This window comes from Cyprinus carpio, chromosome A9 (assembly GCF_018340385.1).
Source record: "Cyprinus carpio isolate SPL01 chromosome A9, ASM1834038v1, whole genome shotgun sequence".
NCBI classification, from domain to species: domain Eukaryota; kingdom Metazoa; phylum Chordata; class Actinopteri; order Cypriniformes; family Cyprinidae; genus Cyprinus; species Cyprinus carpio.
Genome location: NC_056580.1, coordinates 9,855,761 through 9,866,923, shown reverse-complemented (window position 1 = coordinate 9,866,923; position 11,163 = coordinate 9,855,761). Strand labels below are relative to the sequence as shown.

Genomic DNA, 11,163 nt, shown 5'->3' with positions numbered 1-11,163 from the left:
GGTAAAAAATAGTTTATGCAGACATTAGATACTGCAAGTGCGCAACACATAATATAATTGCCTTGTTACATAGGGACAGTGTGGCGTGCATCTTATCTCAAAATCTGAGGAATGAAAAGAACAGAACCCACAAGACAACAACAGTAGCTTTTGCCTTTAAGCCTTTAAACTTTCCTGTTTGCTATCTTCAGATTTTCCATATAAAATGTATAATACACTTCTGCATTTATTATGCATTTATGCATTTGCCAGGTGCTTTCATACAAACTGACTTGCAGTGCATTCAAGGTATATATTTTCTCAGTATGCATGTCCCCTGGGAATCAAACCCATGCCCTTGGTGTTGTTAGCAGCTGAGGTACAGGAATGATTCCAAGATGGCACAGAATCAGGGGTACAGGTATTCAAGGTATATATTTTCTCAGTATGCATTTCCAAAACCCAGTGAGCTGCCTGCGTAAGCAGTATTTTAGGGCTACATTTTAAGGCATTAAAGTCACACTCCCAACATGAAGAGGCAGCATAATTATACCACCTACTAAGATACCTTAGCCTGGTTAGATTCTAAGGCAGCATCATATTTACATCTTTCTCTTTATTTTGTCTTAGCTAGCCTTTCATTTAATTTATATACTGCTGTATAATTCAGATTATCTACACTAGCATTCAAAAGTTTGTGGGTTGAGCATTAGAAACAAAACCATTAATAAACCTAACCAACAAATGGGTTTTGTTTCTTATGCTAACGGCTGCATTTATTTTTGATAAAAAAAAAAAAAAAAAAATCCTGAGATGATCTTTGGATGACAATCTTTAGTGTGACGTGATCATGATGTGGTGCTCAATAAATGAGATGATCTTTTGATTAGGTTGTATTTATTTTTTATTATTTTTAATCATTCTCCTTACTGTTCAATTTAATTTTCTGATTAAATAAAGGTAATAAATTGTGTAGAAGGCAATCCCAGAATGCACTGTGCCCAAGGGGAAAAGAAAAAACAATTCATTAAGATGGTAGCCAAAAACAAGAGAAATCTTGATTAAAAAAAAATACTAATATGATAAAGAGCACTTATACCAATAGTTAGTCTAATGAATTACCCAAAGTCTACCAAAGTTAGTCTAATGAATTATTTCACCCAATTTTGTATCTGCTATGTATTTGCTGGTCGAGCGGGTCATCAATCAATGTCTATACACACTCTATATCAACCCTACTGTAGTCCTATATCACACTTACACAGAACAGTGATGAACCAGTAAACACTGTGATGCTTCGCATAAATACAAAAGAAAAAACAAATAGCTATGACATCAGTTGTAGGATCCTTTGGCAGAGAAAAGCTAAAACATTTACTGGAAGCAGGATTGTGTGCTTGTGTGGCAATAGCTGAACGGTTCTGGTTCTGGAACAGCCCAACAAAACAAATCCTAATCCAAATCTCCATTTCTCTGTGTTTACCAGGAACATCATTGCGGGTTGATAGAGTGCGATATGTATAGTTATGTCCATAAAAGGGCTAAATGTGAAAGCAGACGAGAGGCAGCTGTAACAATAGGCATTCATAATCTGTCTTTCATGAGGAGTAGTATTTATATCCGTGGAGTACTGCAGACTACATCACAGTCACAGAAAAGGGTGTGGAAACTTCTGTGAATGTCTCTCCAAGATTGTGTGTGTGTGTAAAGTCACAGGATATGGTGTAATTCTTTCATGTCACCTTCAGGCAATCGTCATCGTTTCCACAACGTAATTGTCAGGGCTGTAGGTAGTTCCAAACCGTTTCCTCTCATGCAAAAACGGCAGCTGATAACTTTGTTTTGCTTTGACGCAGTGAATGTTTGTTTCCTTCAGTAGCTGAATAATTAGCGCTGAATAAATAGATAAATAAGGACAGACGAGCAAACGAATAAATGCAGTGTCGACCTTAATGAGCAGGCTCGTTAGATTGGGTGATTGCTGTTTGGAGTTAGTTTAATTCGATCTGCCTCTCTAATCCCACAGCCTGCGATGCTTCATTGTTCACCGCAGCTCTTACAAAAACAGACGTTAACTCATTTGAATTTGAGAGGTATGACTATTGATCTCACACAAAGGGAATTACTATGTGTTCTGAGAGAAAACTAATTACTATGTAAATTATTATTAAGGAAGGATCCTATTAATTTAATTAAAGTTTCTGTGAATTCTGATTAAGAATGTTAAAGTCTGTATTGCTGAATTGAGGCAGTAAAGACAGATACTGAGGCAATTATCTAATCTGATTAGGGGAATAGTAAAAATAAAGTCAGTGCAGGGTCCAAAATTAACTTTCTGCCACACCAGCCAATGGCTGATGAATTGAGAAAATGTATTAGTTATACATATTTCTTACTATAGCCATGACATCATTATTTTCATAAATACACTACCATTCAAAGTTTGAGGTAGTGAGATTTCTTTAGAAAGAATCCTGAAAAAAAAGTATCATGGTTTCCACAAATATATTAAACAGCATGACTGTTTTAAACATGGATAATAATAAGAATGGATTATTTAGGAGCAAATCTGCATATTAGAATGATTTGTGAATATCACGTGACACTGAAGACTGGAGTAATGGCTGCTAAAAAAAAAACGAGTTTTGCCATCACGGGAATAAATTACATTTTAAAATATATTAAAACATAATACAGTTCATTCGAAATGTAATATTTTTTATTCCACAATTTTACTGTTATTTAAGCTTTTTTATATCAAATAAATTCAGCCTTGCTGAGCTTAAGACACTTTTTTCAAAAACAAAAATCTCCAAGACTCCAAACTCAACTTAAACAAGTTACAAGCCACTGACAATTTACTCTAAAGTCAAATTTGACTTGCACTGACACTTGGCGATCGATAAATTTGGAACCTACGTGATGGTGAGAGTGTGTTTTATTGGGTGACTTTGTGTGGGTTTGATGTCTTACTCTGTGCGGGTCGTTCTGTGGTCTTGTCCTGTCTGTCTTGTATTTAGTTGTTGGTTGGATGTGGTTGCTCTCTATGTGCCTGGAGTTGATATCCTCCTCAGCTGCTGGATACGGTCCATACTTGCAAAAACACACAATCCACTTAGTTCAAATATTAAATGAATAAAGAAATGCGGTGCTGTGGCATAGTGGCTAAAGATCTGGGATGGTAACCAAAAAGTTGTAGGTTCAAAATACACTGTCCCTAGCTGCTTTAGATAAAAGTTTCCAAATGCAAATTAAATTAAAAATAAACAATAACAATAAGGTTTAAATAACCTAGAATATAACCGATTTATAATCATCCAGTGTTTTACTAGTACTAGACAGATAAATAACATATAATATTAGTAAGCTTTAACTTGCATTTGGCTTTGTGTGTGATGTTTTTTTTTTTAAAACCGCATCAGGGTGTCTGCATCTGTTTCCTAAATGTTAATTTTTGGGTGAACTATCCCCTTTAATACCACTCTACCTGTCCAAAGCTCAATAAACATCTCTGCTTTTCCAGACACAGCAAAATGACATGCTTATCAAACGGTCAAGAGGGGAATGTGTGATATTTCTCCTGCTCAAATATTGTGTTGTGGCACAGAACTGTGGAAGTGTGACTTGGGAGATAAAGTCCTGTCAGTCATCTCACAGCTTCTAACACACAAACACCAAAATCAATCTCTCAACGCACAGGTAACACAAACACAACCTTTCCACAACTTTTGCTTCCCATTGTCAACACACAGAGCCGAACAGCCATGTCCACCATCTCAGCGCGGGGTAAATGCAGAGATCAGATGCTGTGGGTGAGGATCCTATCGTAAACTTCACACATCAGAAAATAATTTTTTCAGGCCATCAACCCCTGGGGCACAAAGCCAACTGTCTATGCAAGTTAAAAGAATGTATGCTCAATAAAGACATTGTTTTGATAACCTAAATGGATGAAGCCAACAATTACAATGACACTGTAAAACAGAGGAAGCACATTGTAGAACTAGCATAGAAAAGCAAACACTGTCTTAACTATAGGCACGCCATAATAAAACAGTGATAAATTACATCTCTGCCAGATGTTTTGTCCTTACCAGCTGAAACCGATGGGCAACAAGACATTTTGCTGACAGTCTAGTTTTTGTTTTCATTGTCTATGAGTAGCCCCACCCACCGCCATATATCATTGGTCCCAGTGTTGATATTGTTAACTAAAACTAAAAAGAAAACAAAAACAACAAAAAATATATTTTTGGTGACTGAAATGAAATATTGGATTAAGAACTTAGTGAAAAAAGTTTCCTTAACAACTAACCTTGGTAACATTTTACTGTAACGCCTTATTTATTAACATTAGTTAATGCATAAACTAACATAATATAACAATGAGCGATACATTTTTACAGCTTTTATTAACTTTTTTTGATGTTAGTTGTAAATATATAAAATGTTCATGTTAGTTCCAAGTGCATTAACTAGTGTTACCCGATACAACGTTTGATCTTGAATCTGTCATAATTTACTCACCCTCAAGTTGTTCCAAACCTGAGTTTCTTTCTTATGTTGAACACAAAAGAAGATATTTTGAAGTATGTTAGTAACCAAACAGTTGCTGGTAGCCATTGACTTCCATGCAAAAATAAATAAATAAATAAATAAATAAATAAGTAAAACATAGAAGTCAATGGGGACCAGCAATTGCAGGAACATAAGGTTGAGTAAATTATAAATTATTTGGATGAACTATTCCTAATTGCTTGTTCATTAAGTATTAATAAGTTGAAGTTGAAGTACTAAAATGACTAAAATAAATGATGAAAACACATAACAAAATTGCTAAAACATTAACTAAAACTTAAATTAAAACATGGAAATATAAAAATAAAAGCTAAATCAAAATATGAATAAATACTGTAATAGTATATAAATACTTCTAAAATAACACTGTTTGGTGCAAAATATCATGCAACACTGATTAATTTTAAACATCAAAAGTTTATCACGTTCACACTGCGAGAGGACAAAAAAATATCAAAAAGCAAAAAAGAAACCGCATCTAGTTAATTCAAGGTGTAAATATGTGCTTACAGTGCTCGACCTATTGAAAGATAGAGTGAAATCTCTCCCAGAAGAAAACAGAAGTGTTTTCAAAATAAAACTCCAACTCTACAACTAGAGAACAAGTAGTACTTTCATCAAAAACAAGTGTAGGCTGACCATTCTACAAAATTCCCTCATTCTCCCTTTAGACGCAGAACAACAAAATTCAATTTACTTTTTTCATGTTCCTGACCAATCAGATTAACTGAGAGAGAAAGAGAGAGAGCAAGGAGTGTGTGAGAGAGAGAAACTTGGAGAACAGAAGATGAATGAGACAGTAGAGGGATTAGATTAAGACAAAACAAATTAACATGTCTTTTTTTAAAAGCTTGTTAGGCAGACAGCGCGAGTGCCAGGCATTCCAGAGGGATGATGCTGTGGGAACGGGCCAGAGCGCCGCGACCCGGCGGCCACACGCACACTCCAGCTCCCGTACAGGCGACGCTGAACCCAGACAGTGAGGTCTCAAAGCAAACCAAACATCTATGCAGAAAAACACACACTCAGGGACACACAACAAGAAAGCTCCCACTGTGGATTAATAACACACACACACCCACACACAAAAAACAATGGCCGACGCCTCTCCATCATGCGCTGTCATAAACAGCCTTTTTCATCTGTTGTTCTTTCAGGAACAATAAAGATTTGTGTGACTCAAGCAGGCCTAATTTTGCTGCTGCTGCTGCAGTCCTGGAGGTGTTACTGTGAAGCACGCATTCAGATGCACACACAAACAAATTCTGCTCTTTTTTTCTGCCATGACAAAAGCCATATAACAAATTTGCATTTACAGATATAGAATAAAAAAAAAAAAAAAAAAAAATAACACTTTGTTAAATATATGTTGTCAATTGATTAAAATATGAACAGTTAACATGCTTCAATAGTTAACATAATCCCCCTTTCAAGAAAAGAAAACTGAATTATGTGTGAAATTTTGTGTCAATTTGTGTGAATGACACAGCAAAGTATAAGTGCATATCTAAAATAATACAGAACAGCTTTATTTGTCTCAGGACAAGACTCTCAAAATTCTGCAGTTGAAATGCACCCTTTATTGTCAGTAAAAAATTAGGATCACAATATTCTACTCAAGTAAAAGTACCATTACATTAATGAAATTTTACTTAAGTACAAGTAAAGTACCAGTCTAAAAATCTACTCAAGTAAAGTAAAAAGTAGCTCATTTTAAAATTTACTCAGAGTAAAAAATACTTGGTCAAACCAGTTCCTGGAGGGCCACAGTCCTGCTGCACATTTTAGATATAACCCTAATTAAACACACCTGATCCAGCTAATCTAATCATTTAGGCTTATTTGAAAACTACATGATATGTGTGCTGGAGCAGGGTTAGAACTAAACTCTGCAGGGGAACTGAGTTTTGACATCCCTGGGATAGGCCTATATTAATCTCAAACTAGTTGTTTTTAATTAAATGAATCAGTTATTTAGAAAAATAAGACATTTAGGCTGTTACCAGGGCAAATCAGTATCAACAAACTCATCTTTTCAATGCAGAGGAAATGCAGGAAGCTTCATCGGAAGTGGCATTGAGATGTATTTTACACATTGTTTAGTGCAGGACAAGAATGCATTTAACCTGCATTTACAAATGCATGAATAATGTTTTGATATGCAAGACATAAAATGTTGAATTCTCATTTGAAATTATAAGAAATTTGTTATTTAAAAAAAAAAATCAAAATATACTTTAAATGTGTGAAATTAAAATGGGCAGTATGTGTCAGCAAGTCACTGTTAATAAGTGAGTCATTGTGAAAACAGGCAATATGGTGTCTAAAACGCAAGTCTCTTAATTAACTTGTTTACTGACCTGTTGTTAATATATATATATATATATATATATATATATATATATATATATATATATATATATTATGTGTGCATATGTAATAATGTAATTTTGATTTACTATATGAAATTATATAAATATGTAAATGTTCTGCCCCTATATCTTTAATTTTGTGATCATTCTAAATGCACTTTACAAGACTGAATTACACAGTGAAAGAACGCACTATAAATGCGCGCGCACATCATTAAAACAACAATTATGATTTTATCGCAGACGATATATATCGCACTTCGCACCACTGTCTTTTTGGCTAATTTGTGCAAAACCTCTTGCTAAAATGTCAAAGCTTCATTTTAACCACCAATGCAGCGATGAAATTATTTAGCTTAACTCTACATGCTAGCGAAGGGTTGATGTGTTGTCGAGATTTTATAAGCTGCTAGTTTGGTCTCCCTAGGAAAGCACAGCTTATAAATAGAGTATAAATATGGCAGCGGTTTCACTTCATTTCCTTCGAGTTCAACTTCAGAATATGACGGGGGTTTCGTTTTCAGCGGGTGTCTGCACCACTAACGCCTGTTTTGTCCGTCTGCATCTCTCTTGTGATTTTAGCGCCAGTTTGCCCTGCTGCCCATTATTTACTGACGTAGTTTACAGGGAGCGATTTTTATTATTTTTTTTACTCAGTAATTAATGTGTTTTAAAATGTAGCGAAGTACTATACTTCAACAAAATATACTTAAGTAAAAGTAAAATTACAGATTTTAAAAATTACTTTAAAAAGTAGAAGTACACAAAAAAAAGCTACTCAATTTACAGTAACGCGAGTAAATGTAATTCGTTACTTTCCACCTCTGCTAAATGCATACCTGCATTACTTCAATAAGAATAAAAAAGTTTCCAAACATTTCATTGACTTTATCTTCTATGTGAAAATATTTTACTGCAGATCTGCACTGGTGTTCGTTTCACTTTTGGTGGATGGTCTACTTTTTGCTCTTTGATGAAGAATTTTATTATAGTCAACTAAAACTATAAAAAACTAAATCCAAATACATCCTTCCATCCATCCATTTTTGGCTAAATCCAAATCCATAATTAAAAAATATTAAATGAAATTATTTAATGGAAATAAAACAAAAACTTATTTCAGCTTGTCCTTACTTAATGTATTAAAATGAAAAATATAAAGTTTGAAAATGACACAATATCAAAATTTCAAAATATTAATAAAAACTATAATAGTATCTCCACTAACATGTTTCAATACTTCTATATTCTCAGTGTTAAACAAAAACAAAAGAACCATAATACTGAAATCAAACAAATAATCATTTTTTTTTTTTTTCTGTAATATCCAATGTGATGTACCAGACAGTGGATTTAACATACACATTTTAACAGTACATTTGCTTTTCCTGGGAATCAAACCTCTGATCTTGGGGTTTGCTGGCACCATGTTCTACCAGTTACACACCCTAAAGTCAACATGGAAATTCATAAATGTTACTGATCTTATTGTGCCATGAATTTTCTTTTATTTTCTTTACAATGTAACTAAGGCCATGAAGGGGGGAAAACATCAAATTATCAGAAAAAAAATAAGAAGTTGTTCAATGAGTGACAAATGTCGTTTTTTATATTCACTTTAGTATCAGCCAAAGAAAAACAGCCACACATACACCAGCAAACCACATGTGGGAGAAATGCTCTGAGGCACCAGGGCAAGAACTGCAGTGCGGCACAGATCAGGGTGGACAGCAGCAGGTCAGGCAGACAACAGTTCATCGATGGGGGGGGGTGCCCCTTTTACAACCCTTCCATTTTTCACTTCTCAATCTCAGTGATTGGAGAGCTGAGAGAATAGAGCAGGAAAGTGTGGCAGCATCCATCTTCTCTCCACCACACTCCCTCACAGCTACTTTACACAATTTATGAGGCACATAACACAAAAAAAAGAGAAAGAAAGGGAGAACAGGAGATGCAATCACAAGCAAGTCTTCCAAATCTCGTATTGATTGGAACAGTGAATAGGGCCATAAAATACTAATACATACAATATTTTTTATGTTTTTTTGTTGATTTGTTGTTGTTTACTAAGGAGGGGGGTGATGGTACTATGCATAAAAACCTGCTGCGGCAGTTGTACGTCACAGTAATGGTGTCTGAAATGGGCCGATGCTGGTGATTTCTTGAGTGTGTGAATCTTTGTGGGACGACGTGCAAAACTGCAGATCTAGACCAGTGCATTAATTCATGTCACAAGATTAGCAGGGTCGTGACAACAAACGCAACTAGACAAGCAAAATAACATTACCAGCTTCCAAGTCTTTCTGAGAAAGAGTAATCCAATAATAAAGTAAGCAGAACCATTATTAGATATTAGAGACTTAAATCTGTGTTGAATCATGTATTTGGATATGGAGACAAAGAGACCACAGGAGAGTTACAGCATCGCTATGAAATGTACTGGAGACCAGTGGCTTTACCGTGTTGTTACAATATTGCATAAAATTCCTCCTGTGGTGTCATGCAACAAAAAATATGAATTCATCCAAGCATTTATGGATCTGAGAACACACAACAGAATAAATCAGCATTGCTCTAAATGTATTTGGCAGTTGCACAAACCACATACACGCACACATCATAAAGCACCAAACGCGTGCATTTATTCTTGGCCTGTGGTTCCCAAGCAAGCCATTTCCCCAGCAGCGTCTGGGCTCCGTAGTTATGCTTTCAACACTCCATCATGCAGCCATCATATCCAGAACGTCTTAATTACTGCTGCCATTTTGACTGAGCACCCTCCTCACCCTCCAAATGAATAACACCATCAATGTTTAATAAGGGTCCTGTTCTAATCAAAGATACAGGCACACACCTCTCACTCAAATACACATGAGTGCACATACACTCACCCCCGAATATAAACATAAGCCTCCAGTTCCAAACATAATCATAAACTCAGCTAGTCACGCACAGAGGGAACCTGACATTAATATGGCCACAGGCTATGAAACAGGGGTGATGGAGGACGGGAGAGAGTGAGAGAATATGTTCAGAATGGCATACTATAATCCTACCCATTTTCTGCTATTTTTGCACTGTGCATACTGTGGATGATATACCAACGTTCTCTATGCATGGAATGGATGGAAAAGATGATCTACTGCAAAATATTCAGTATACAAGCATGGAAAAGCATATCCTAAAACACAATGCCCTCATCTTGACAATCCATTTTAAGTGCGCTAAATAAGCCTACCAAAATTATTGTATTACTTGGAATATAGAGGAAGAAAATATTTCTTTTCTTTTGTCTCTTAGGTTCACCAAGGGTGCACTGATTTGATCAGAAAATGCTGCAAAAAATCAGAATTGTGAAATATTATTACAATAATATAATATTATTGTAACAAATATTATTACAAGTCTTCTATTTTCTATTTTTATTTTTTTTTTGGTTTGTGGGATGTAAATTTTAAGTTTTCATTAGTCATTTCTTAAGTGTTAAGTGTCAACATGCTCCTTTTTTATTATCAATATTGAAACCAGTTGTGCTGCTTAATATTTGTATGGGAACCATGATCAATTTTTAAGGACTCTTTGATGATTGAGCTGATTTATTTGAAATATAAATCTTTTGTAATATCATAAATGTCTTTACCTTCACTTGTGATCAAATTAATGCATCCTTGCTGAATAAAATGTATATATATATATATATATATATATATATATATATATATATATATATATATTATATATATATATATATATATATATATATATATAATTTTTTTTTTTTTTTTTTTTTTTTATATTTATTTCTCCAAAATTGTGTATGTGTGTACATTTAATAATATGGTTTAATATTATTTGTTTTTGTTTTTTTATTTTTATTAAGTTCAGGAAACAACATGTTGTCTTCATGTCAAACTAAATATTTTTCTGAAATAGTAGTAATGGGTCTAAAATCTTGGAAATTTAAAGATGATTTTATATTTTAAAGGGTGTCTTGTAAGGGGATCATCATAATTAGGGGTACTTGGAATCAAAAGTAAATTACTGATATAGCACAAAATTATTTAAATAAAAAAAAAGTTAAAAAATACAAACAAAACATTAAAAAACAAAACATTAACTGCAGATTCAAAAATTCTAGCAATAATAATAATAATAATATAAAATAATAAAAAAAAATATATATATATAATATATATATATATATATATATATAATACATCGTATATAGCGTAGT

At 34.0% G+C, this 11,163-nt stretch overlaps 1 long non-coding RNA gene across 1 annotated transcript in view; it reads right to left on the bottom strand.

Annotated features, from left to right (window-relative positions):
• Positions 1-3,044: 3,044 nt before the first annotated feature.
• The window catches only part of LOC122146094, a 17,868-nt gene continuing 9,749 nt past the window's right edge, over positions 3,045-11,163 (bottom strand). The window contains exon 3 of the long non-coding RNA XR_006160782.1: positions 3,045-3,072. This is a non-coding gene — a long non-coding RNA (uncharacterized LOC122146094). The remainder of the gene's footprint in view (positions 3,073-11,163) is intronic.